Below are 25,933 nucleotides of genomic sequence, written 5' to 3' on the forward strand. Positions count from 1 at the left end.
GAAACAGCTACAAATTGTTGAAGTCCAATTTAAGGATGTCCCATTTGAGAAAACTTTCAATTATGAGTGGACTTAGGAGCATTTCGAAATGAAAAAAAAAAAAAAAAAAACACACCCACACAAAAAAAACCCATATTCTTATATCTGTTGGGTTATACTGTCTGATGAACTTTACCTCATCTCCATTAGCCATACCTCCTGCTCTCCATGAAAAAACACCAATTTCTTTCTAAAAAACTGTTCTTATATACAAACACTGATGTTTCATTTGCTTTACATGGCGGTGGAGGGGGTGGAGGGGCTCCGTTTTCTTTTTTTTTTTTTTTAATATTTTATTTATTTATTTGACAGAGAGGTCACAAGTAGGCAGAGAGGCAGGCAGAGAGAGAGGGAGAAACAGGCTCCCCACTGAGCAGAGAGCCCGACGCGGGGCTCGATCCCAGGACCCTGAGATCATGACCCGAGCCGAAGGCAGAGGCCTAAACCACTGAGCCACCCAGGCGCCCCAAGGGGCTCCGTTCTCTTATAGAAATCTTTGAAGTAAAGAATTCTAGTCTAGGTGGAAGTACCTAGAAACGTCGTGTACCTTTATTTCGCAAGTCACACTTTGGATAAATTTTTTCGTGTTAAACATTAATCAGTGTGCTGAAATTCCTACGTATTCCCTATTTCACTGAATGTAAGACACCATCAATTCTCGGACACACAAGTATTTCATGTACTGCTAAGAAAAGTTGCCAATTAAAACATGACATGCCAATTTTAAGATAGCATTCCATTTTAGATATGCATCTTTAAAATAATGAAATAGCTTAATTATAAAGCTCAAAGATATGTACATAGTAAGTTACTCCTTTTCATCTAAAAAGGCATGGATTTTGGCCCATTTCACAATGTATCCCCATACCTGGCAACTGGAAGTCTCGGTATCTCTGCAATTCATATTATTTGTTTCACTTTGGTACAAATTATATATATTTTTCAAATAGTGATTTTTTTTTAAAAAGTAGTGAAGAAAAAAAGAGGAGTGACCTCTTTTTACCCTGCAACATGATACTGCTTGTTCAAAGTACTAAAAGTTAATTACTCGCAGTCTGGATAATTTTCCAATCCGAAAGTATTTAATGTATCTAACTCTAGTCAATTTTATATACCTTATGGTTCTATTTTGACAAGAGTCTTTACTTGTTTGTTTCCACAGCGCCTTTCAAAAGTAACAAGCAATGAACAATAAACACCTCACAGCATCGTATCCATTCAACAAAAAAATAAATTTGCTTTGCAGATTTAACAAGAGTTGAAGGAATGTACAATGTTACACTACAGCCATATATTAGTCTGAGTAGAACTTTTTGACTCAGCATTTTCCTCCTGGTGGCAAGATAAACAGTTTCAAAGGAAAAGACAATTTCTAATAAGCCACACTAGGAGGACTGAGGACCTATGTGATTACAGGACATTTTATTTTCACCTTTGTACACATCTACATTTTCTAAATTCTCTAATATGGATACTAGAAAGAAAAAAAAGGCTATTTGATAAATGGTTACACTAATTTATATCTTACTTTAATTCAGACCTTTTTATTCTACACATTATCACTGTCCCATCCCAAGTCCATTCCAACCTTCTATTCCTCACTCATTCAGGTGTTGAGCTGTCAGCATTTCTAACAAGAATCTCAATGAAGCAAATTTTTCAAAGGGACATAGGTACGAACTTTATCTCCCATCTGAGATTCTAGAGTAATCAATGAGACTGTCATGAGCCAAGAGCCTACCTTTCTGGTATGTCAGTTATCTCAGAAAGAACAGGGGAAAATTTTTTCCCAACAAAAATTGTCAGTTAAATTCTTCCCCCTTTCCTGTTATACTGGAGTAGAGAGTGGATCGCTATTTAGAGTTAATCTCGGGGGGCTGGTACTGTCCTCTAAGATGCTTAGATGTAAAAGTAACTGAGGAACAAAACTGTCATTTAGTGTTTGGAGACCAAGATGCTGGATTTCACACAATGTATGGAACAGACACACATAATGAAAATCCATGCTACTTCTGAGAATCTTTAAAAAGTCTAGCCAGATTAATCACCATAAACTGGCATCACTTTAGAACATAACACTGAAAAGTTTTTATAAACAATTATGGGGGAACCCCAGTAATTTAGGAGAAGGCAGCTAAAATAAGACAAGTTGATATACTGTATGTCTGAAATTAATGGCTCTTTCCTCACATCACACACTATTAACTCAATGCCATTAATACTGAGCATATCTGAACTAATGAGACATTGACCCTGAATCCAAAAATTTCCATCTTTTATTTGTTATCAGTGATAAGTCATAGGAATCCAGCATTGTGGCTCAAGGTAGCAGCATCTCAAAGTTTGTGACACAAAGGTCCGATATAATGTAGACTGAAAACACGGTCCCCTCCATAGAGGCCTCCATGATATACTACTATTATTTAGGCGTTGACTGACTCTGTAATTTATCTTGGCATGTTATCCTTATTTACATCTAAGCTGTTCCTCTATTATCATAAATAGGTTATCCCAACACTTAGGTGCCCCTCTGCTCCCCTCCCCCTCCATGCCAGGGTCTATCTCTATCTTCGCTCTTTCCTTTTCTTGTTTGAAAATGCTGATAGTTTTACTGCTCATCAGTCTAAACATCTTTCATTAGAAACTGGTGGACGCACCCAGTCCGGCGCTAGATGTAAATGATGTGGCAATTTCTGTCATACATTTTTCCTCGATTTCTCCCTTACTTGTAAACTGGAGCATCATACTGATTTTCAATTACGTGTGTACATGGGTTACATTGTTGATGAATTTCAGTAAGGTGGGCTTTACAAAAAGTTTGCTGCAAAGGGGGAGGGGCCTTGGTTCTGACAATGTTGAGCACCACCGCTTCCAAAGAGTGGAATCACGTGCTTAACCAAAATCAAACTTGAAAGTTTCCTCTGCTTAAGGCAAGCCCTGGGCTCCAATATCTCACTTGTATTCAGCCTGACAACCCATCCCTGGCGCACACCGGCTGCTCTAAGGCCACTTCTGGTCTTAAGCGGAGCCCCAACGAGAGTTCCTGTCCATTTGGGGGGTCAGGAACCCTTCTGGGAATACGACAAAAGTCGAAGACCCTCCCCTAAGAAACTCACATAGCATGCTGCACCCAATCCCAGGGGGGCTCCCACACAGCTTCTGCAGCCCAACTGGGACCCTAGGACTGGAATTAGAGCCCTAAAACCCTGCGGGTGGGGGTGGGGAGAAGGATGGGAGGCAAGGACCCGGCATGCGCGCCTGGGTTTGAAGCCCCCACCCCACCGCTTCCCGGCAGTGTGACTCTGGGCTGGGCGCTTCACCTCTCTGTGCAGCCCGGGAGCGGCGCAAGTTAAGTGCCCGACAGACTGCAAAGACTCGGTAAACCGTGCTGCCGCGGCCAGCCGCACCGCGTCCTGGCGTCAACCCCGCCGCCCACGGGAACCGAGGCGAGCCCCCAGGGTCGCACCAGAGCGCGGGGCCCGGCCACGAAGGGGACCGGACCGGCCCGGCGGGCCCCGCGGCCCCGGCCCGGCCGCCCCGCCCCGCCTCGCCCGCGCGGGTCCCGGGACAGGGCGGACAGGGCGGGCGGCTCCGCTGCGGCCGCCGGGCACACCGGGGCGGGAGCCCCAGGACTCGGGCCGCTCGCCGGGCCCGCTCCCCAGCCCGGCCCTGCGTCTCCGCCGCCCTCACCCCCACCTCAGCCCCCAACGGCTACCACTGCCGCCCGCAGCTCACCTCCCGGGCCGCCGCCGCCGCCGCTGCCGCCGCCGCCGCGCGCGATCTCGCGAGACTTCGCTCCCGTCGGCGCTCCCCCGCCCTCCCCCGGGCGCAGCGCCGCAAGCGCGGACCCCGGCTTGGAGCCGGCACGGCTCGTACCCCAGAAGCCGCACCCCGCCGGGGGGGTCAGGCCAAGCCGTGCTCGCGACCCGGCGTCTGGACTCCTGCAGCCATTTCGCCCACGTCCGTAACCACGAAGGGTGAAAAGCCAGGTGCGCGACTGCCGACTCCTCACCTGGCCGGCCGGGTGCGCATGCGCCTGCCTGGGGCCCCGGACCTGCCAGCCTTTGCAGAGGCTCAGACCACACTGACTGCAGTAATCCTAGCAGCAGGTCTGGGAGTGCTTACTGGGCGCAGAGTACTGTTGCAACTCCCCTCACAACAGCCCCGCGAAGTGGGTATTACCATCCTCCCCACTCCAGCGAGGAGAAAACGGAGGCTTGGCTAGATTAAGTAACTAGCCTCAGGTCACACTGCTAGGAATTGGCGTCCGGGGTTGTCTGCCGCCCAAGCCAAAGCCCCATTTTTTTGGCCTCCATGACAACGCCAGGCCCTGGCCTTGGCCCTCCTTTGGCTGCGGACGCTAAGTCTCATCAGCCCGTCACTACTTCCCTCCCAAGGTTCACCAAGGTGAGAGGAGGTGGTCGCTCCTTCGGAGGCCGACTGCTCTCACCTCTATGGTTTTACAGAGCTGCTCTCCAGAAGATGCTTCTCCTGCAGGACATGAGCTCCCTAAGGCCTCCCTGTGCCAGACTCAGTGTAGGGCCCCGAAAACTATGTGACTATTTATATTCTTATATTTAGTTGTCTCCTCCTTAAACTGGTGGCCTTTTGATTGTAGAGAGCACAGTAGAATGGGACACAGGACAAAGAGCTAGAATACACGTTAGGGGATGCAGAGAAATGTGTGCCTTCTTCCCCGGGGTGAACTCTTCAATTCACATTATCTTATTGTTTGTTTGGTTTGTTTCTTTTATATTTATTTATTTATTTATTTTATAGAGAGACAGACAAAGTAGGAGGAGGGGCAGAGGGATAGGGAGAGAATCCTCAAGGAGGCACCCCACAGAGCGCAGAGCTCTACCTGGGGCTCAATCCGGGACCCTGAGATCACGACCTGAGCTGAAATCAAGAGTTGGGCGCTTAACCAACTGAGCCACCCATGCGCCCCTCTATCATTGTTTCTAAAGCAAAGGGGCTAGCAACTATTGAGGGCATTTCAAGGTTGCTACCAATATTCTTCCAAGTTAATTCTTCATAGGACATATTCTTCCTAGGACAACGAACACTGGGGGAGACGGAGAACCTGGCCTGAGCTCCCATAGTGAGACAGAATATGAACCTAAGCCTGAGTCCAGAGCCCAGTACTGCCTGGTACTTTAGTCGCATGAGTGAGCATGAGCTGCTTCATCAGGGCCAGCAAGCTGCTGTGAAACCAAGAGCCTGGGAGGTTCTAGCTACCCCTTCCTCTTGCATCAAGGCTGCATGGGCTTACCCAGCCCACCTGACAGTCACATTAACATCAGCACACAGTGGCCTGCCCATTCTCCAAGGCTGTCCACTCCCTCCAGAAACATGGCCATTCTCTGCCGACCGGAGGTTACGAGTGCCCCCTCCGTGTACCAAAATCACACACACAGTCCAGCTGATGGAGGAAGTGAGAGAGGAAGGGAAATCACATCGGATGGACAGCTACCAGGTGCCAATCACTGCTCTCAGTAGTGTCCCTTCCTTCACTCCCTAAGTCCTCCCAAAAACCCCATGTGACAGGTATGGCTGTCCCTGTTCCAGATAAAGAAATCGAAGGGCCAAGGCGGGAGTGAAATTCCCCAAGTGTACACGGGTAGGAAGTGGCAGGGCTGGGTTTGCACCCCAGGTTTGTCTGTCCCCAGAACCACAGACTTTGGCCTCTGTGACCAACAAGGTTCTCCACTGTCCCAAATGCCCATGTTGTCACAAAACTGAAAACCAGGAAATCCCCTGAGATTGGAGCTCTAGGTCATAAGACACCGAATGTTCTCCTCTGGGTGGACTGTGCTTTAGTATTCTCATCTAAAATAAGGACATAAAGAGTTGGTTGGGAGGATTAGCCGGGTTAATATACATGAAGCATGTAGAAAAGTGCCTTACACTGATTAAGCTCTCAGTAAATTACACCTACTATTACCATATGGGTGCGATGTCCGTCATGTTGTATTCTGTCCCCATGCCCCAGTACAAATTCCCAATCAAGCTGGAAGATATGACCTTATCTGCTCAGGCAGGGAAACAAAATTAGTTTCTAGCAAACAATAAATGCTCTTTGGTGGACAAAATGGCCCCCACAATCCCCCCCCCCTCAGCTGTAGAAAGAGACCAGAGGCTCCTGAACCTCAAATGCCCTCTCTCTTCCCTGTTTCCTGGGATGCTGGGAGCCGGCTTTATAAAAGGTTCCCTTCAGAGATGAGAAGCTACCCAAATATTTTTAAGTTGTTGGCAAAAGCGAAGAGAAAAAGAAAATTTAATCTGAGACTTCTTAAGAAAATTTCGGTGTGGTTGGGGATTAATAGAACTACAGTGGCATCATGACTTGGGAGGAGGTTTTTCAAGGCACTGAAGCTGCCACACACTCAGGCCATTGTACCCCAAATAAAGTAAAGCTTCCCCCCGACACAAGGCATGCCGCACGTTCCCATGAATGGCAATGTCTTGCTATGGAAGTAAGCCTCCTCCGGGAAGGAATGAACACAGCGGGGTCCAAATGCACATTACACTTGGATGGCACAAAAACAAACAAACAAAAAGCCCCGGGGTGAGTCTAATGCACACCTCTGAGGGAGAATGTCCAAAAAGCACTACTAAAATGCCTTCCGACCCAGGAGATTTTTTTTTTTTATTATGCGATTTGTCTAGCACTCATCTGTTCAATTTAAAACTTGCTAAGCATTTAAGCTTCAGTTATTGTGTTAGAAGCCATCAGCAAGATAGGCACGGTCCGTGCCCACCTCACATGTATGGCCTAGAGGAAGAGACAGGTGTCAAAACATTTGACTAATGGGTGTTGGCATATTATGTGATAAATATAAAAAGAAGAGCAAGTGACTTTAAAAAAAAAAAGGAAAAAAGTCAGGATGGATGGAAGGGTAGGAAAGAACTTGCTTGAACCTAGTTTTTAAGGATGCATCAGAGTGAACTAGGCAAGGAGGAGAGGGGAGATCATTCCAGAGACAGGGACAGACAGCATGGATCAGCAAGGGGTAAGGTAAGTTTTGGGGGGCTGGGAAGGGAGGGTGGACGGAGGCCGTAAGAGGCATCTCAGACCTGTGCATACCATGAGCACATTGGGACAGCGGAGTAGGAAACCCAACCGGAGCTATGACATTGGTCCCCACATACACATCCTGCCCCGCTGGGCAAATCCAAGCTCATTATGGGATCCTACCACCTCTGGCCCAGCAGTGCTTGGTCAAGGAGGGGCAGGCTGTAGTGACACAGATGTCAGATCACTAGCCAATCAGAATTTGAGGAAACATCACATTGCAAGTCCTGGCACCCCAGAGTAGAAAGCAGGATGCAAATCTCCCGCCTCCCTTGCAACTAGGACAAGGGATATTACGTAGGCTCTGCTGGCCATACGCCTCACATGAAGCTGCATCCGATCACGAGCCTCAGTTCTCTGGAAGTGACTAGTGGCCAAAGTCGCTGGTCTGGGAGACGGCGGCTGCAGGATAGAGGTCCCGGTGGAGAAGCTGCACCAGCGAGAACAAGCTTAGGCAGAGTGGTGGTTAGCTCCTGAGGCCAGGTCTGCAGTGTGCTTTGAGGCATTTTTCCTAGAAACTTAGCCCCAATCTCTTTTCTCCAGCCCTCGCCATGATTCTGTGGGGTGCATAACATCCTTTATCGTGTTCCCCTCTCTGCTTAAACCAGCTAGCATTCCCACCAAAGGCATGGACCCCTCACAGGGCAAAGTCAGAGGGAGCCTAGGAGACTCAGAGAGAAACTCACTAGGGCAGCAACAAAGGGAACTTTCTCTGCTGTCCTGGAGAGTACCAGAAAGCCAGCTCACTCTCCCCGCCTTCCATGGAAACCCCACTGCCCCCACAGCTTTGCCCACAGCTGCAAGATAAGATAGGGGCTATCTGGCAGAGAAACAGAGAAACCAAAGACCTTGGGTCCTTGACTACATCGCCAAGCTGCTGGACTGACCTCCTTCCCTGAGTTAAAGCAAATGGTTAAATCAACTCGTGCTGGCTTCTCTGTTCCTTGCAGCCAACATTCACAGGGGTGCAAGCAGGAAAGGAACAGCTTATGGGGAACAGGTGTACCTCTTCTCCGGCTGTGTCAGGAGCTGCCCCAAATCCTGGCCAACTTTTCACCTCTATCTCTCCCTCCCCGGCACAATATCAATCCCACTCAGATAAGCACTACCTGATTCCAAACATTTTATTCCAGAAGACACCTCCTTCCTTTGCGCTTACCATCCTCTGGCTGTCTCGTGGATGGGCACATAGTGGTTCTGTTACTTGCCCAGCCCCCACCTCTGGTAAGGCCATGGAGCCCAAGTTCTGGATTTTCAACCTGGCCCCGAGCAAGCTTTTGCAGTTTCACCGTGACACGAAAATGAAGTTGATGATCCCAGCTTCCTAGAGCCTAGGCTTCATCTGTGCCATTCACTGGTGACCTCTGGCCTTCCACCTTTTGGGCACGTGCAAGGTGGAACTTCCTTGGTCCACCTGGGTAGGGTCATGTGACTAGTCCAGGCCCAGGAGTGTGAGCAGAGGGAGTGTTTGTCACTTCTGGGCTGCTGCTCTGTTGAGCACAGCCCCCAGCCAATCCACGTGGACATAGAAGGTGAACAAAACCTAAACTTTTATCGTTTTAAGCCACTGCAAATTTGGTTGTCCTAGTGTGTGCGAGTCTATCCTGACTGATGCATACAGTGTGGTCATTTGCTCATTTGTTCACTCAAGAAACACTTTTCTGTTATGGCTCAAATCCCAACTGGACAAGCAAGGAAGCTCAAGTGGGGGTCCTGAAGCTTCTGGCTCTGTATGGCTCGGATACAGCCCAGGCCTCGGCATTTTCATGGGACTTCCCCGGTGCTTCTGATGCTCTGGCGAGCCAGACACCCTTGCATTATGAGGGGCTCACCACGTGATGGTAGAGTGCAACAGGGTCCCTACCACTGAGGACCACACAGACTGCTATTTCAGGCCTCTGTGCTTTGACTCATGCTGGTCCCTCCTCCTGGCACGCCGTCCCTCCATGCCTACCTCCCTGTCTCCAAACACCAGCCAAATCTTCAGATAGTCAGTTTGATGACCCCATCCTCGGTGCTGGGATCGTCCCCCAGAGCATGGTCCTACAAACAGTTTGTGAATGCCTCCTCCATTGGATTGCAGCCTTGTAGAGGATGGGGTCTTGGTGGCTCCCCTTCTCTGTGGAGGTGGGGAGAGACTTACACATCAGCATCAGCCACAGCCATCTGAACACACAGCTCAGCAAAACCGAAGCCCTACAGCTTATCAGAGAAACCCTCCCAAGAAGACTACCACCAGCAAAGTGTTTCGGAAAGCAGCTTTGGGATTCTAATTCAGCCTCTGCCACTTTGCAGCTCTGTGACCACAAGCGCCATATTTAATCTCTCCCGAGTCCCAGTTTCTTAGCTGTCAGATGGGACTAAAGACCGTTCCTGCCTCGCCCCATTGTGAGAATTCAATGAAATATAAGAACTGAATTAAATTTCGGCCACATCATCACTCTTACCTTTACTGCCATTGTCTCCTTACTGCTCTCTACTGCCACTACTGAGCGTGGCCCTGTAGCTGTCATTATTAACATTATTACCACATGCTCCCTCCCTTCCCGCCAACCCTAAGTGACTTTGCTAAACATTCCCTCCAAGAATGAAGAGTATTCTTGGAATTCCCGAAATGAATTCTTCATTGTCTCCTTGATGGTTCAGTGCCCACAATGGTTTAGCACCCCTGACGCCCCCCCCAGAAAGCTGCCCAGTCGGCTCCGCCTCAGGAAGTCTGTGGTTACCGGTATCAGGCTACCTGGACACAGCTAAGAAAATATGGGCTCTCCGGAGGCTCCCCCTCTTACGGACTTGACTCTGGGTTCATTCCTGGTCAGCCCAAGCACTGTGAAGGTGGCCCGCAGCCCTGGCTATGGGAGTGGCAGGATCCCAGCCCAACAGCGCTATGGGCTTCTGGCATCCTTGATAACACACACAAATAATAATACCTGGAACGGGCTTACTTCTTTCTTCCCGGGGGGGCTAAAAGAGTCAGGCTTTTGAGGTTCAAATAAAAAACGCTCTGTATGCCATCAAGCTGGCCAACTCCTGGTCTCCTTCCTTATCGTCAGGTATCCGGAGCACAGTGGGCAAAATTTGGGTTTTCGAGAAAACATTCCTGAGGTTTCATGCTGAACGACTCCAAGCTGGTATGAAAGAACGGAAAAACAAAACTCCCCACACCCGAAGTGTTACAAGGACAGGAGACGCAGGGAACAGCAACCAAACCTCAGACAACAAAATAAAGGAAAATGTAAACTGGGTTTTTCTGATGGAAATGTTTCTGAAGCCCCAGCCATGAAAGTTTTCTGTGAAGGATCTACTTTCTGGTGAAAGTTCACAAGCGTCTGTGAAGAGAGAAATCAAGATGGGGAGTCACAGGACAACATGAGACCAACGTGGATTTTGGAGCAGGAGGGGCAGAAGTCAGTAAGGAGATAAGAAGGCAGCCACAAGAGGCAAGGTGCTTTCGGTAGCAAGGACAGAGGTCAAGGTAAGAGGATGAGTAGGTAAGAGTTTTCTCCGGAGGGCTAGAGCAGAAAACAGAAAAACTACCCTTTTTTCCACCCACCCCCAAGACTTTGTTGATAGACAGCTGCTCAAATAAATCTGTATTCCCATTTCAACTGACTCATTTGGCTGGAACAATAAGCTTACATTCCAGAGCCTGGGCTGACCTCATGTACCCTATTGCCAATAAAATATTAAGTATGTAATTAGTGCTTTTTGCACTAGGACCATGAAATCTGCTGGGTTCTCTTTCTGTCTAGCTTCTGACAGCGGTATCCAGTGTTCAACCTTGAATTCTCATGCCAGCCATTTCTAGGGGAGAAAGGTAGAAGGGAGGGATGAGAGGGGAATGTGTTTTACAATGTATCAAGATTTAGGGATCAGCCCTTCAATAAAAAAAAAAAAAAAGAACAAGTTACAAATAAAGGAAATTACAAATAAGGAAGGAGGCTAGAATGATCCTGGGGTGTTGAGTTACAATCAGTAGTCTTGTAATGAACTAGTTTTTTAATAAATAGAAAGACAGATACATAAATAAATAAATATGGATGTGTTTGCATGGATTAATATACATATTTCCAAGCTCTGAACACTGAGAGGTCCTAGAAACAAGGATTCCTCAGCAGCGATGAGCACACTTACCACTCCTATCTTGGTTTCGAAACACCATACTCCAATAAAAGGAACCAGGGCTCCTGGGAGAAGTGGTTGCTTCCAGAGCTGGGGCAGGGAAAATACAAGATGAGCCGGGGAGACCATGCAGTACCAGAAAGTAGGGAATTGCTTTCAAAAGTCTGGGTGCTTATTGAGAGGATAAAGGAGCCAACCTGAAGGAGTGGCCAAAGCTGGAACAATTTACGCAACAAAACACGAGTATTGGATTATAAGCCTTAACCCTTGAGTTCATATTGATGGAAGGAAGAAAAGAAGGAAAGAAGGAAGGGAAGGAGTCTCTCTCTTTAAAGAAGACTTACAATTGATCAGTGTAGGGTGAAGGGTACCTGGGTGACCCAGTCAGTTAAGGATCTGACTCTTGCTTTCAGCTCAGGTCATGATCTCAGGGTTGTGAGATCGAGCCCTGAGTCGGGCACCATGCTGAACATGGAGCCTGTTGAAGAGTCTCTCTATTCCTCTTCCTTTGTCCCTCCCCCGCTTGCTTGTCCCACCCTTTCCCAAAAATTAATAAGCAAATGTGGAATAAATGAGGGGGGGGGGGAAATCACCATTGGAAAACGCAGTAGTAATTGCTGCCACAAGGTCTGACCATGGATGTTAAAATTTAAGTGGGCAAAAGTTTGAGGAGGAACGGGATAGTCTTGAAGTTCCCCTCCCAATATGTTTATTAGTTATAAAGAGAAAAATAGTAATTTCACATTGAAGGAACCCTATAAACACCACAGTCACCAAGTGATTGAAGTTAACCTCGCTAGTACTGTGTTATGTTTTTATGTACCTCGGATACAATTTGATAAGAAGGGCACCTCACCTCCGTGGCTCCTCCCCCAGAACTCACATCCACTGCGGTATCTGCAGAAAACAGCAGACAAATCCAAATGGAGTGACATTCTACAAAATGCACAATTGGTATTTTCTTTAAAGTGTCAAAGTCGGGGCACCTGGGTGGCTCAGTGGCTTAAAGCCTCTGCCTTCGGCTCAGGTCATGATTCCAGGGTCCTGGGATGGAGCCCCGCATCGGGCTCTCTGCTCAGTGGGGAGCCTGCTTCCTCCTGCCTCTCTGCCTACTTGTGATCTCTGTTTGTTAAATAAATAAATAAAAAATCTTTTTAAAAAATAATAAAGAAAGTGTCAAAGTCATGAAACTAATAACCACACTGTAGGCTAACTCCACTGCAATTAAAATACAATAAAATAAAACAAAATAAAATAAAAGTGTCAAAGTCATAAGAGACAAGGAAAGCCTGAAGAATTGGCACAGACTGGAGGGTACCAAAGAGACACAATTACTGAATGCAGTGTGGGACCCTGGACAGGAAAAGGGCATTAGAGGAAAAAGACTGATGAAATCTGGACAGAGTTCTTAGGTTAGTTAATAATTTTGTACCCGTGTTAATTTCTTACTTTTGATAATTGTACTAGGGTTTATTTTATTTTTATTTTTAAAAAAGATTTTATTTATTTATTTGAGAGAGAGAGAGTGTGCACATGAGCATGAGCTGGGGCGTGGGGAGGAGCAGAGAGAGAGGGAGAAGCAAACTCCTCGCTGAGCGGGGAGCCCAACATGGAATCCAATCCCAGGACCCTGGGATCATGACCTGAGCCAAAGGCAGACGCTTAACTGACTGAGCCACCCAGACGCCCCTGTAATATAACTGAAAAGACACTAACAGTTGGAGGTGCTAGGTGAAGGGCATATGGGAATACTCTGCTGTTCTTCTAACTTTTCCATAAGTCTAAAATTATTTGAAAATAAAGTTTTTTAAAAAGGACATGCTGGGGCACTTGGGTAGCTCAGTCAGTTAAGCGTGCAACTCTTGGTTTTGGCTCAGGTCATGATCTCAAGGTCGGGTGATGGAACCCTGCATTGGGCTCTGCACTCCTCATGGACTCTGTGGGATTCTCTCTCCCAGACAAACCAGAAGAGACCCTTAATCCGAGGAAACAAACTGAGGGTTGCTGGAGGGAAGGGAGGTGGGGTGATGGAGTAACTGCGTGATGGACATTAAGGAGTGCCTGTGATGTAATGGGCATTGGATGCTATGTAAGACTGATGAGGGGCACCTGGGTGGCTCAGTCGTTGAGCGTCTGCCTTCAGCTCAGGTCATGATCCCGGGGTTCTGGGATCGAGTCCCGCATTAGGTTCCCTGCTCAGAGGGAAGCTTGCTTCTCCCTCTCCCACTCCCCCTGTTTGTGCTCCTTCTCTTGCTGTGTCTCTCTCCATCAAATAAATAAATAAAATCTAAAAAAAAAAAAAAGACTGATGAATCACTGACCTCTACCTGTGAAACCAATACATTATGTGTTAATTAATTGAATTTAAATTTTAAAAATTAAAAATAAATAAACAAGAAAGAAAAAGATGCTCTCTCCCTCTCCTTCTCTCTCTCTCTCTCTCTGTCTCAAATAAATAAATAAAATCTTTTAAAAAAAGATTGATGGATCACTGACCTCTGCCTCTGAAGCCAACAATATATTTATTTACTTATTTTTAAGATTTTATTTATTTATTAGTCAGAGAGAGAGAGAGAGTGAGCACAGGCAGACAGAGTAGCAGGCAGAGTCAGAGGGCAAAGCAGGCTCCCCACCGAGCAAGGAGCCGGATGTGGGACTCGATCCCAGGATGCTGGGATCATGACCTGAGCTGGAGGCAGCCGCTTAACCAACTGAGCCACCCAGGCGTTCCCCAACAATATATTAAAAATTTTTAAAAATTTAAACATTTTTAAAATGTTTTAAATTTTAAAACTTTTAAATTTAAATTTAAAAAATTTGAAATTGAACTTAAAAGTTAAATATTTAAGTTAAAAAAATTTTAAATTAAAAATAAAGAAAGAAAAAGATGCTCTCTTCCTCTTCCTCTCTCTCTCTCAAATAATAAATAAAATCTTTAAAAAAGATGAGATGCTGAATTTACCTAGTTATTGTTGACAGGGTTTTCTAGGAGCAAGCCGGAAAGCATCCATTCAAAACCAGGTATAAGAAATAAGGCCCTTAACAAACTGAGGGATGCTGGGGGGGTAGCAGGAGAAAGATAGGGTTGGGTTATGGACATTGGAGAGGCTATGTGCTATGGTGAGTGCTGTGAAACGTGTGAGCCTGATGATTCACAGACCTGTACCCCTGGGGAAAATAATACATTATATGTTAATAAAAATAATTTAAAAAAAAAAAGAAAGAAGGCTCTTAGGAGCTATCCATTTCTTGGGGGAGGGTTCATCAGGGGGCTTTCATTCAACAACAAGACAGAGTTCTGGTCCTCAGAGAGTTTACTGCCTAGGGGAAGAGAACAGACTCCAGATTAAGTTCAAAAGAAAACTAAAGTGATTGGGAGTTCTGCCAAGTGCTGTGAAGGAAATCACTAAGGTCCGGAAAAGCTTTTCTAAGATAACGACACCAAGACTGAGACACCGAGTTGCTGAACATATCCAGAATGGGAGAAGAACCCCAAGTAGAGAGACCAACAGGAGCCAGAAAAGACCTTGGCGTGTTCCAAGAGACAGGACAAGGATCCCCGAGAATACTAGGTCATAAGTTGACTTAGAAGAGAATCGTAAGTCCACAGTAGACACCACCACCATCCACCAAAATTACTATCCTCGCCCTGTCATATGGTCTTCCCAACAATCCTACCAGGTAGCGATGGCTGAAATCACGACCATTCCCACCAATCCAAACCCTCTCTAAACAGTAATCACCTGCCTTGGTCTCAGCGTTTTCATCCCACCAAATTCATATGTTGAAACCTAACCCCCCCCAAGGGATGGCATTAGGAGGTGGGGTCTTTAGGAGGTGATTAGGTCAGGAGAGTAGAGCCCCTGGGAGTGGAAATTAGTCCCTTATAAGAAAGACCCCAGAGATCTCCCTCACTTCTTCCGCCATGCGAGGACCCAGAAAGAAGACGGCCGAGCACAGACCTAGGAAGAGGCTCTCACCAGATACCAAACCTGCTGGCACCTTGATCTTAGACACCCCAACCTCCAGAACTGTGAGAAATCAACATTGTTTACGAGACACCACATTTATGGTCTTTCTGTCATCAGCCCAAAGGGACAAAGACACAATGCCAGTGTTTTAGGGTCATGGGAGGGCCTGTGGCGGAATTCATACCAGCATAAAGACCAAAACCTGTGCTTCTCTTTTCCCCCGGCCAAACCTGCCCAGAGGCAAAGCCCAAGCTGGAGGTCTGTTTCCTAACAGAGCCCAACCATGAGAGAAGACACACGCATGTGACGCTCGGAGCAGTATGCAAGTGGAGAGCTGAGAAGTAATGAACTGTTCCAATGGAAAAAAAAAAAAAAAAAGGAGAAGAATATTTGGAAGGGACAGTAAAAGAAGGGAGAAAGGGAAAGACATTGAGGGGACTTAGAAGATACCTAGTGATCTGGGGCGCCTGGGTGGCTCAGTTGGTTAAGCGTCTGCCTTTGGCTCGGGTCGTGATCTCCAGGTCCTGGGATCAAGTCCCATGTAGGGCTCCTTGCACAGTGTGGAGTCTGCTTCTCCCTCTCCCACTGTCCCTTCCCCTTCTCGTGCTCTCTCTCTGTCTCTCTCTTTCAAATAAATAAATAAAATCATACATATATATGTGTGTTGTATATATATATATAAATATAAAATGATCACTTTAAAGTTATTGGTATTGAAAACTCTCTCCAGACCCTGAGGCCCTTGTAAAGGTCAGTGCACACTTAGGTTTGGTGTGTCTCTGACTATCTGTGCCCATGTCATGTGTCTGTCAGTCTGAGTCTGTGGGTCCCGCTGTGCCTGCCAGGTATGGACACACATTTTTTTTTCTTTTTTTTTAGAGAGATCACAAGTAGATAGAAAGGCAGGCAGAGAGAGAGAGAGAGAGGGAAGCAGGCTCCCTGCCGAGCAGAGAGCCCGATGCGGGACTCAATCCAGGACCCTGAGATCATGACCTGAGCCGAAGGCAGCGGCTTAACCCACTGAGCCACCCAGGCGCCCTGGACACACATTTTTGTTATGTGCCTCTGGGCGTGAGTGTGTGTGTCTGTGTCTGCGTGTGTCTGTGTCTGCGTGTGTCTGTGTGCTGGAAGTCGCAGCGAGGGGCTGACTGACTGACTCAATGCTTGCCAGAGTGAAGACAAATGAATTCCCACAAAAGCCAGAGGGAGAAGTCAGTCAAGCCAGGAGGAAGTCAAGACCCAGGTGATAATGAGAAAGTAAGGCCCTAGGAATTCATGCACATCCTTGTGGGGATGTTGGAATTTCCCCAGGACTCAGAATGCAGTGGGAGGGGCCAGTCTCTTCACAATGATCTAAAGACCTCAAAGGGCAGGACACGCACCCCCAAACTGGCCTGTGGCTTCCAGAGTATTATCCTCTGATCACAGGATAATAATAAATTAGTCTTGGGGCCAGTACTTTCCTAAGACTGAAGAGACACCCCCCACAGCTGAGCTTTCCGAGGTCTTGCCTGGAATGGCCCCCCACGGAACACACTGGATCACAATGAGAAAATCATCCCTCTTTGTATTTGCTGAAATTTCAATCCCTCTGCTGAGAAAGCCTCTCCTGGCTGCTACTCCTTCTTTAACGCATTTTTGGCTCACCTTTCTTAAAAGAAAATCTTTTTTCTTTCTCATCCATCAGGAGCATCCCAGCCTTAGCCACTTTTGACTAGAACACTTTCTCACGGATACACAGAATTATCGCTCTCAAGAAGTGTGATTTACATCAATAACAGAACATCCCCCGCGAAAAAACAAGACAAAACAAAACAAAAAACAATTCTAGGATCATTCCTTGGTTGAGTTGGCTGTCTCCATCAACAAAAACATGAAGACATGGAAGACAGCATTTCCCCATTTGGTAGACATCTTAATTTTTCTTAACTATTTTGGGGGAAAAAGTATGAAGCCTTCAACTCATTAGAAACTAATACAGAAGCCCTTCCTGAGCTTTTATTTATTTCATTTTTTAAAAAAGACTTTATTTATTTGAGAGAGAGATTGAGAGAGAGCAGGAGCAGAGAGGAAAGAGATAAGCAGGGAGCCCGATTCGGGACTCAATCCCAGCACCCTGGGATCATGACCTGAGCCAAAGGCAGATGCTTAACTGACTGAGCCACCCAGGTGCCTCTTTCCTGAGCTTTTAAGGGACTTTTGTGATAATATAGGTACCTTCAGGAGATCTTTTATGTGTTTGTTTTCTTGCTTCTAATTTTTATTTTGGAAAAAAGAATCTAGACCAACAGAAAAGTTGCAAAAACCGTATAATCAACACTCTCACCCTCTTCACCAAGATACACCAACTGTTGACATTTTTGCACATTTGTTTTCTTTCTGTGTGTGTGTATGGGCACGTATACATACACGCAGATATATAGTACACACCTATAAATATAAAGATATACAGATGTATATGTAGTTACATGCACACGTGCACAAAGACACACTTCTAAAAAAATAAAACAGAAAGATTTATAATGGAATCAGCCCCTCACTCTTCGTTCCCTGGGGCAACAGTTCTCAAACATCTCTGCACCTTTGGGGAGATCTTTGTAAAATACCAATCCTACAGGTGCGGATAAAATTTAGTAGTAAGAAGTAGTGAGGACCTAGTATCAGGATGTTAGTAGTTACTGGGGGCTTGCAGAAGCGCAGAACCACTGAGGCACCTGGGGGGCTCAGTCAGTTGGGCATCTGTCTTCAGCTCAGGTCACGATCTCAGGGTCAAGGGTCTGACCCCACATCAGGCTCCTGGCTCAGCGGCGGGTCCGCTTCTCCTGTTCCCTCTGTCCCCTTGCTCTTGCTTGCTCTCTCCCTCTCTCTCTCAAATAAATAAAATCTTTAAAAAAAAATTCGCAACCACTGCCCAATCATTTTTTCTTAAAGACAAGTCATACACACAGTTACTACAAAAGCATCTGAGGATAAATTGCCATGATCATCACCGTTTATCCCTAAATAGTTCATGTACCCCCTAAGAGCAAGGAAGGACATTGATTTCCGTCATCATAGTATGATCACTCAGGAACTTCCTAGTGACAGCGTGCCAGCATCTAATATTAAATTCATGCTCAAAGTCTGCAAACCGTCCCCACAAAGCCATTTCAGTAATTGTAGTTTTTCTGACCCAGGATCCAGTTCAGAATTACACTGCCTTTATAAGTCCTTTCCCTTCACTCTCATTAATCTGAAGCAGTTCCTCCATTTTTTTTAGCCTTCTGTGACGTTGCCCAAACCCCCTTTTTCACCACGGGAAACCCAGAGCCTTGAGCGAGTAACACAATCTAGCTAGAACATAGTTGACTTTGGTTTGCTGAGTATTCATCTTTCCGGTTATCTTCTACTGATGGCAAGAGACCATGACTTCTTATTTTTGGAAGTGATATGCAGCTTTTTTTTTTTTTTTAATTTGGAGAGCGAGTGAATGTAAAGGTAAATATTAAGGAAATAATAGAACAGGTGTGTAGAGGTCATTTGGCTCTTCCCAGCCCCAGCACTGCCGACATTTGGGGCTGGGTGATTCCGTATTGCAGGTGGCAGGGGAGGCTCTTCTGCGCACTGTAGAATGTTTAGTGGCATCCCCGGGCTCAGTCAATGTCAACAGCGTCCTCGGCTTCTGCTCTGGTCATGACAACCAAAAATGTCTCCAGACATTGCCAAGCATCCTCTGGGAGGCAGACTCGCTTGGCTAAGAGCCACTGATGTAGCCCCACCCACGAGAGAGGGAGGTGAATGGCTCTGGTTTGGGACACTCACCAAGTGCCACCATGTGCCTGGCCTTGGGCTCGGTACTGGGGGGACAGAGATGACGAAAGAGGAGTACAGCCCAGCCCGGCGCTCCGGGAGCCACTGCGAGACAAAGGTGGTGGGAAGGGGTGCGCAGAGCAGGTCCAAGAGGAAGAAAAAAGTAAACCAGGAAGAGGGAGCTGGGAAAACCATATCGTCACCTAGAATTAAGTCTCTGTAAGCCTGGCGACCTTCACAGCAGTTCTTCTGCCTCAATAATTCCTTTTAAGACATGGATTAGATCATTTCAGTTCCCTGATGAAAAGCCTCCAGTAACTTCCCATCACATGCCCGGTAAGATCCAAACATTGTGTACAATGATGTAGCTCCTGTCGTCCTCTTGGGCTCCCCCTGACCTGCCTCTATCTTCGGCTGCTCTGGACCGCATTCTGTCCCAACGTCTCACCAGGCTCATTTCTGAGCAATGAGCTTTGCTATGTCCTCTGTGTGGGATGCTGTGTCCCCAGATCTTCGCAAGGTTGGCCACTTGTCATCGGGTCCCTGCTCCAATGTCCTCTCCCCTCAGCGTGTCATACCTGGGAGCCCTTCCTCCCAGGGTCCTCTTTGACGTCTGCCCCTGCACTTCCTGTGGTAGGCACGGCTGTCCAGCTATCAGCTCCCTTCTCTTCCATGGCCATCCAGGCAGAGGGGACCATGGGACCCCCATCTGGCTAATGAGAGATACTGGCACCGTCCCTCCCCATGTTCCACCTGCCCGCTGGATCTCAGGGCTGATGACTGGAGCTGTTCAGTCATTCTATGACCAGGAGGGAAAGACCACACAAATATCAGATTCCATAGAACCAGCACCAGCATCCTCTCACCACCTGTTCCATGGAGGAAAATAAATCCCTAGGGTTTAACCTCACTGTGATTGGGTTACTGGGTACTTACGGAAAAACCCACCCCTGACCGAAACACTCTCTGAAATTATCCTGTTAATTTAGGTGTTGGCTTTTTGTCCATATTCTTCCACTAGACTCGAAGTGCCGTGAGACAGGAGCTCAGGTCTGTCTTATTTACTCCTGCATCTTCAGCCCCTGGGCACGGGGCCCGACTCAGGATAGAACTCAATCACTATCTGCCTGTCTGTTCCCCAGTTCTCTTCCCTACGAAATAGGGACGGTCACAACACCTTGAAAGATCGCAAGGACGAAATGAGTCAATACATGTATAGTGCTTAGAGCAGTGCCTGGCACATAGCCATCACTCGAAGGATTGCTATTATTTGTTGATTTAAGGACCTAATTTACATATGGAAGAAAGGGTTCCTTCTCCGGGAGATTTTGTAGCAGCAACCTTTGGCTTCTTCACTTTGCTTCAAATCAAAGCTGTGTTTACTTGGTGCTGACAAGCTGGGCTATTGATTAAGAAACATGATCAGGGCGGTTGGGAGAAATGCACACCATTAACAGGGAGCTGCTGGATTAGCACCTTTAGGGAATGGAGAGGGAGACAGACACTGACACACAAAAGGGTAGAGTGCATAAAGCCTGGTATATTCCGAATTCAGGCCAAGAAATGCTGGAAATGAAATCCAATACGAGATTGTGCGGCTGTGCCCCATGGGAAGAACTGAAATGTGTATTAAAACTCATGCTCGGCTAAAACCACTCAGAGGTAAACCGGAGGTTATAGGGACAGCGAGTCACCCTGTGTTGGGGTGGGGGCAAGCTAAAAATCTAAAATGATTGGGTGATTCCTAGGGATCCAACAACCATTTTTCCCTAATTGCCTTGCAACCAAGTAGGTGCCGGCCCAAATTTTAGATCTCCTGGGACAGAGTTCATGACTAATACTATTGCTACTAACTAACGCTTTCCAGTATTTACTCTGCCCTACTGTGCTGACACTTATCCAGCCGTGATAGAGACCATTTGCTAGGTCCCTGTCCAGGATTCAGTCCCTTTTTCTTTACTAACCCCCCAAAACCCGACTTCTTTCAAGGTCACACCAAGGAGCACATATCCCCAAATGAAATCGGGGCCAATCTTTACGATTAGCACCCAAACACACACCCTAATGAGCACAGGGGTATGATCTCACTTACTTCTCACAAGTCAGCGAGGTAGGGGTTAACACTATCCCCATCTTACAGGTGAGCAGACCGAAGTTCAGAGAGTTTAAATGATTTGCCAAAGGCCATACAGCTTCTTGCTGGTGGGGATAGCTTAGGGGAAGCCAAGCAGCTTGATTACAGACCCTACACTCTTTCTATTCTTCTGGTCTTTTCCCATGTGTGAAGAGCTACGGTAGGGATGCTGGGCTGGGAGGCGCCTGGAGTGGACTGAGCTGACCCCCAGCTGTCTAGGCGTCCCCCAGTTGTAGACCTAGCAACTTGATCTGCTGGGACAGTGACCAGCACAACAGGATAATAAAGCCCACCTCCCAGGGTTACGAGGGCAAAGCAAGAGCCACGAAAGAGCATGACAGAGGTCAGATGCCAGACATGGGACTTCAAACCACCTCTCCTTCCATTCTGCTCTCTTGCCATGGACGCTGCCATGAGCCATGCCCAGAACCGCCGGGACCTGGATGGTGGCTCGGTGATGAGAAAGAAACAAACAGGTCTCATTTTAATGCTTGTATAGACCCTGGACCTGATTTTTCCAGAGTGAGACTCATTACCAGTTGGTGTTTATTGACACTGAATAGATGAAGTGAAGGAACCAATGAATGAGTGATCAAGGCCTTTCCCAGGGACTGTGGGAGTCATGGAAGCCTTTAAGGCGATATCCTTTTGGTTAAAGAATGAAGACATTTGTGGGGCACCTGGTGGCTCAGTGGGTTAAGCCTCTGCCTTCAGCTCAGGTCATGATCCCAGGGTCCTGGGACTGAGCCCCGCACCAGGCTCTCTGATCAGCAGGAAGCCTGCTTCTTCCTCTCCCACTCACCCTGCTTGTGTTCCCTCTCTTGCTGTCCCTCTCTCTCTCTTGCTGTGTCAAATAAATAAATAAAATCTTTTAAAAAAAGAAGAAGAAGAAGAAGAAGAAGAAGAATGAAGACACTTGCATTAGAGGAGAGAGGAAATAGTGAAGTGGAGATTTTTTTTTAGCACAGCATTGAGGGGATTCAAAGGAGGGAACAGCCAGAGCTGGAGCAGATAGGAAAGGCCTTCCACTGGACTGGGGCACCAGCTGCTGTCATGGGAGGTTCACGCACGCTTTCGGCAGGATCCCCTAAAAAGCAGAGGGAGTCACTTTCCAGGCTCCATTCAGCTGTCACCTCCCCCAGGAAGACTTCCCTGATACCCCAAGCCTGGTTTAGGTGACTACTCTGTGCTTCTCTTATCATCATGTTCCATACACGAGCCTGTTAATTGCGGTTCTCTCTCCAAGGTGAGCTCTTAGAGACAAGGGTGTGTTTTATGTCAGTTTCCCATGTCCCTAGTGCAGGGTTGGCCCCAAGGGGGGCACTCAGGAAATAATAGGAACTATTTATTGAGGGCTTCCCAGATGCCTGGCGCTGTAGTGGGTCCTCTAGCTACCAACATCTTCGACTCCCTCCATAAGCTCGGGGAGCCAGGATGGCCTTATCAGGCCATCGCACAGATAAGAAAGCAGAGGCTGAGAGAAGCGCAGAAAGTTTCTATTTCTTTTTGCAATTTCTGCATCCGTCTCTTCCAGACTGCCTGGCCTAAATTCTTGAGGTCTGAGGACAGTGTGGAAGCTCAGGGTGCTGGGGCGGTCTGCCTGGGTGGCGGCTGGCAGGGTGGGTGGGTAGGAGACTAGAACAATGAAGAGAGAGCACATGTTAGCAATTGGCATCTGGGCCGCATGCAGACACAATGCATTCTCCCAGACCACCCAAGGAGAGAGCCCTCGTGGCCTCCTCCTGGGAGCAAGGAGTGTGAAACACATGCTCACCCAGCACCATCTGCTCACTGATTTGGAACAAATGGGCGCAAGCGAGCTCATACTGTCAGGCGCATGAAGCTTCCGGCCGATGGATTTGGGAGGACAAAAAGCAACACCCTCAAAGTTCCAGCCACACATATGGATGTGTGCAGAGGTGAACTGACATGGGATGTAGGCAGTGGACATAAAAATAAAAATATCAGCCCCAGGAGCCAACAGGGAAGAAAAACCCACCGCCCACCTCGCATCCAATTTTAGAAATAAATAAAATAGGGCCACAATTTTGCTCTCCGAGGGAGTCCTAGACAGACTCTTGAGGTCCCCCAAGGGACCTCTCCTCTGTTGCCTTTCCTGACCATGCTCCAGGCTGCCCGTAAATTGGACCCTGTCCCTAGCCAGTGGGCCTCTAGAGCTCGGAGACTCACCGGAGCAAACAACTTCACAAAAACAATCTGTCCCATAAACAAAGTCCATGGAAAGCGTCCAGCCCCACACAATGGAGCTAATCTTCTGGGCACACATTTCCCGTCCAGGGTATTAGCGTAGACACCACTTCCTCCTAGGTGAATGTAACGACACTCTGCCCGCGGATCCAAGAACAATAATGCTCTGTAGATTCCCCACTTGTCAGAGGCATACCAGGCAGGAATTCAGAAGCAGGGAGCTGCTCCTTCCCCCTCCTTTCTTTTCTTAAAGAAGCCCTGCAGATTTGAAGGCAGGGTCCTATCTGGAAGGGGTATCAGGAGCCTACGACCCTGGGGTTGGACTCTTCTGTACCACTTAGCAGCCCTGAGCTTTGTGGCAAATGATGGAATCTCCCAGAATCGTAATTTCCTTGTTGCTCTAGTGGGAGCAAACTCACTCATACTCAGGGAGACATAAACTTAAAAGGTTGAATGGCCGTTATCAAGAAACACAGAGAATAAGTCATGTTGGCAAGGATGTGGAGAGATTGGAACCCTCGTGCCCCCTCGGAATGGGTTGGGGGGTAAAATGGCACTGCCACTCAAGAGAACAGGATGGAGACACCTTGAAAATAAAAAATATAATTACCCTATGACCCAGCAATCCCCCTTCTAGGTCTATACCCAAAAGAATGGGAAGAAGAGATATTGGTACACCTGTGCTCACAGCAGCATTATTCACAATAGCCAAGAGGTGGAAAGAACTCAAATATCCATCTATGGGTAAACTGATAAGGAGAACGTGGTCTATCCATAAAATGGGCTATGATTCAGCCTCAAAAAGGAAGGGTGGAATGCCACGTGCTACAACATGGATGACCCTTGTTGGAGGACATGGAAGACATTCCACTCTGAAATAAGCCAGTCATCAAAAGGCAAAACGTAAGTTTCTACTCATACATTTTATCCAAAGTAGTCAAACTCACAGGAATATGAAGGAGAGGAGTGGTCGTCCCCAGGGAAGGGAGACTGGGGGGTTATTGGAAGGGAGAATGGGGGTTATTGCTCAGGGGGTTTAGAGCTTCAGTTTTGCAAGATGAAAAATTTCTGGAGAGCTGCTGTGTTTACAATGATGTGTACAGACTGAACACTATGGAATTGTGCTCTCAAAAAGATGGCCAAGATGGTGTATTTTCTGTAATCTGTTTTTTACCACGTTTTTCAAAAATCGAAATATTGAGATACCATTTCTCTATGCATCAGACTGGCAACAGTTAAAAGTTTTGGGCGACATCAAGAGTTAGTAATGTTGTAGAGAAATGGAAACCTTTGTAAGATGTTGCCTTGAAAGGCAGGGGAGTGAAAATTAGGATAACTAATTGTAAAGGACAGTTGGCTCCATTTGGTAAAAATATAAAACACACATATTCTAACACCCAGCAATTGCCCTTCTCATTTCCCTTCTCATACATGTCTATCCTAAGACATGTACAAGCATGTTTCAGTCATCAATGTTGTAAATGCAAAAAACTGGGAACAATCTAAAGATTTTAGTTATTTATTTTAGAGAATGAGAGAGCTCAAGTGTGGGGGGGGAGGGAGAAGCACGAGGGGAGGGAAAGGGAGGAGAGGGAAGAGAAAAAATTCTCAAGCAGACTCCATACTGAGTGTGGAGCCTGGCACCAGGCCCCATCTTACGACCCTGAGATCAGGACCTTAGCCAAAACCAAGAATTGGATGCTTAACTAACTGAGCCATCCAAGTGCCCTAAATTAGAAACAGTCTGAATGGCCATTAATAGGGGAATGAACTGGGGCGCCTGGGTGGCTCAGCGGGTTAAAGCCTCTGCCTTCAGCTCAGGTCATGATCCCAGGGTCCTGGGATCGAGCCCCGCATCGGGCTCTCTGCTTGGCTGGGAGCCTGCTTCCTCCTCTCTCTCTCTCTGCCTGCCTCTCTGCCTACTTGTAATCTCTATCTGTCAAATAAATAAATCTTTAAAAAAAAAAATAGGGGAATGAACAAATAAAAATGGCACCTACTTATAATGTAAGGGAAAGAACCAGATCTGTTTATATTAACAGACTGATCTCAAAAATGTATTAATGAGTGGTGAAAAAAGCAGATTAGATATTTATATATAGCATATCACTTGTATATCTGTGTATTTGTAATTAAAAGGACACAAAACACTAATATATATTTTCTGTATATGCAAACACAAATGAGGGACCAAAGAATAATCAGTAAATAAAACCCTTATTACTTTCTACTGTGTCAGTCTCTGAAATTAGCCCCCCAATGACCCTAGCCCATGGATCTTCATGCCCTTGTGTGTTTCCCTCCCATAGTAAATGGGACTAACCTGTGCCCTATTCATTCCAGTCTCCCAAGAGGACACTACGGAAATGACTGGAAGTGATGGTAGATGACTTCTAAGTCTAGGACATAAAAGACATTGTGGATTCCTCCTCGCCCTCTTGCTTTCTCCAACTGCTCATTCTGGAAGAAGCTGGCTGCCATGTTGTGAGGACACTCAAGCCATGTGACAAGGAATGGAGGGCTTCCTCCCACGGCCAGCACCAACTTGACCTGTCCAGTTGACTGTCCACCTGTCCCAGTCAAGGCTTTACGCTT

At 47.0% G+C, this 25,933-nt stretch overlaps 1 protein-coding gene across 4 annotated transcripts in view; it reads right to left on the bottom strand.

Annotated features, from left to right (window-relative positions):
* The window catches only part of MRTFB (myocardin related transcription factor B), a 185,654-nt gene extending 181,774 nt beyond the window's left edge, over positions 1–3,880 (bottom strand). For 2 of the 4 annotated variants that reach the window (XM_045992699.1, XM_045992697.1), the window contains exon 1: positions 3,775–3,880. The gene's annotated coding sequence lies outside the window, so the exon portion shown is untranslated. The remainder of the gene's footprint in view (positions 1–3,774) is intronic. The other 2 variants (XM_045992703.1, XM_045992698.1) reach the window with 1 other exon arrangement.
* Between the last annotated feature and the right edge of the window lie 22,053 nt (positions 3,881–25,933).

Source organism: Meles meles, chromosome 21 (assembly GCF_922984935.1).
Source record: "Meles meles chromosome 21, mMelMel3.1 paternal haplotype, whole genome shotgun sequence".
NCBI classification, from domain to species: domain Eukaryota; kingdom Metazoa; phylum Chordata; class Mammalia; order Carnivora; family Mustelidae; genus Meles; species Meles meles.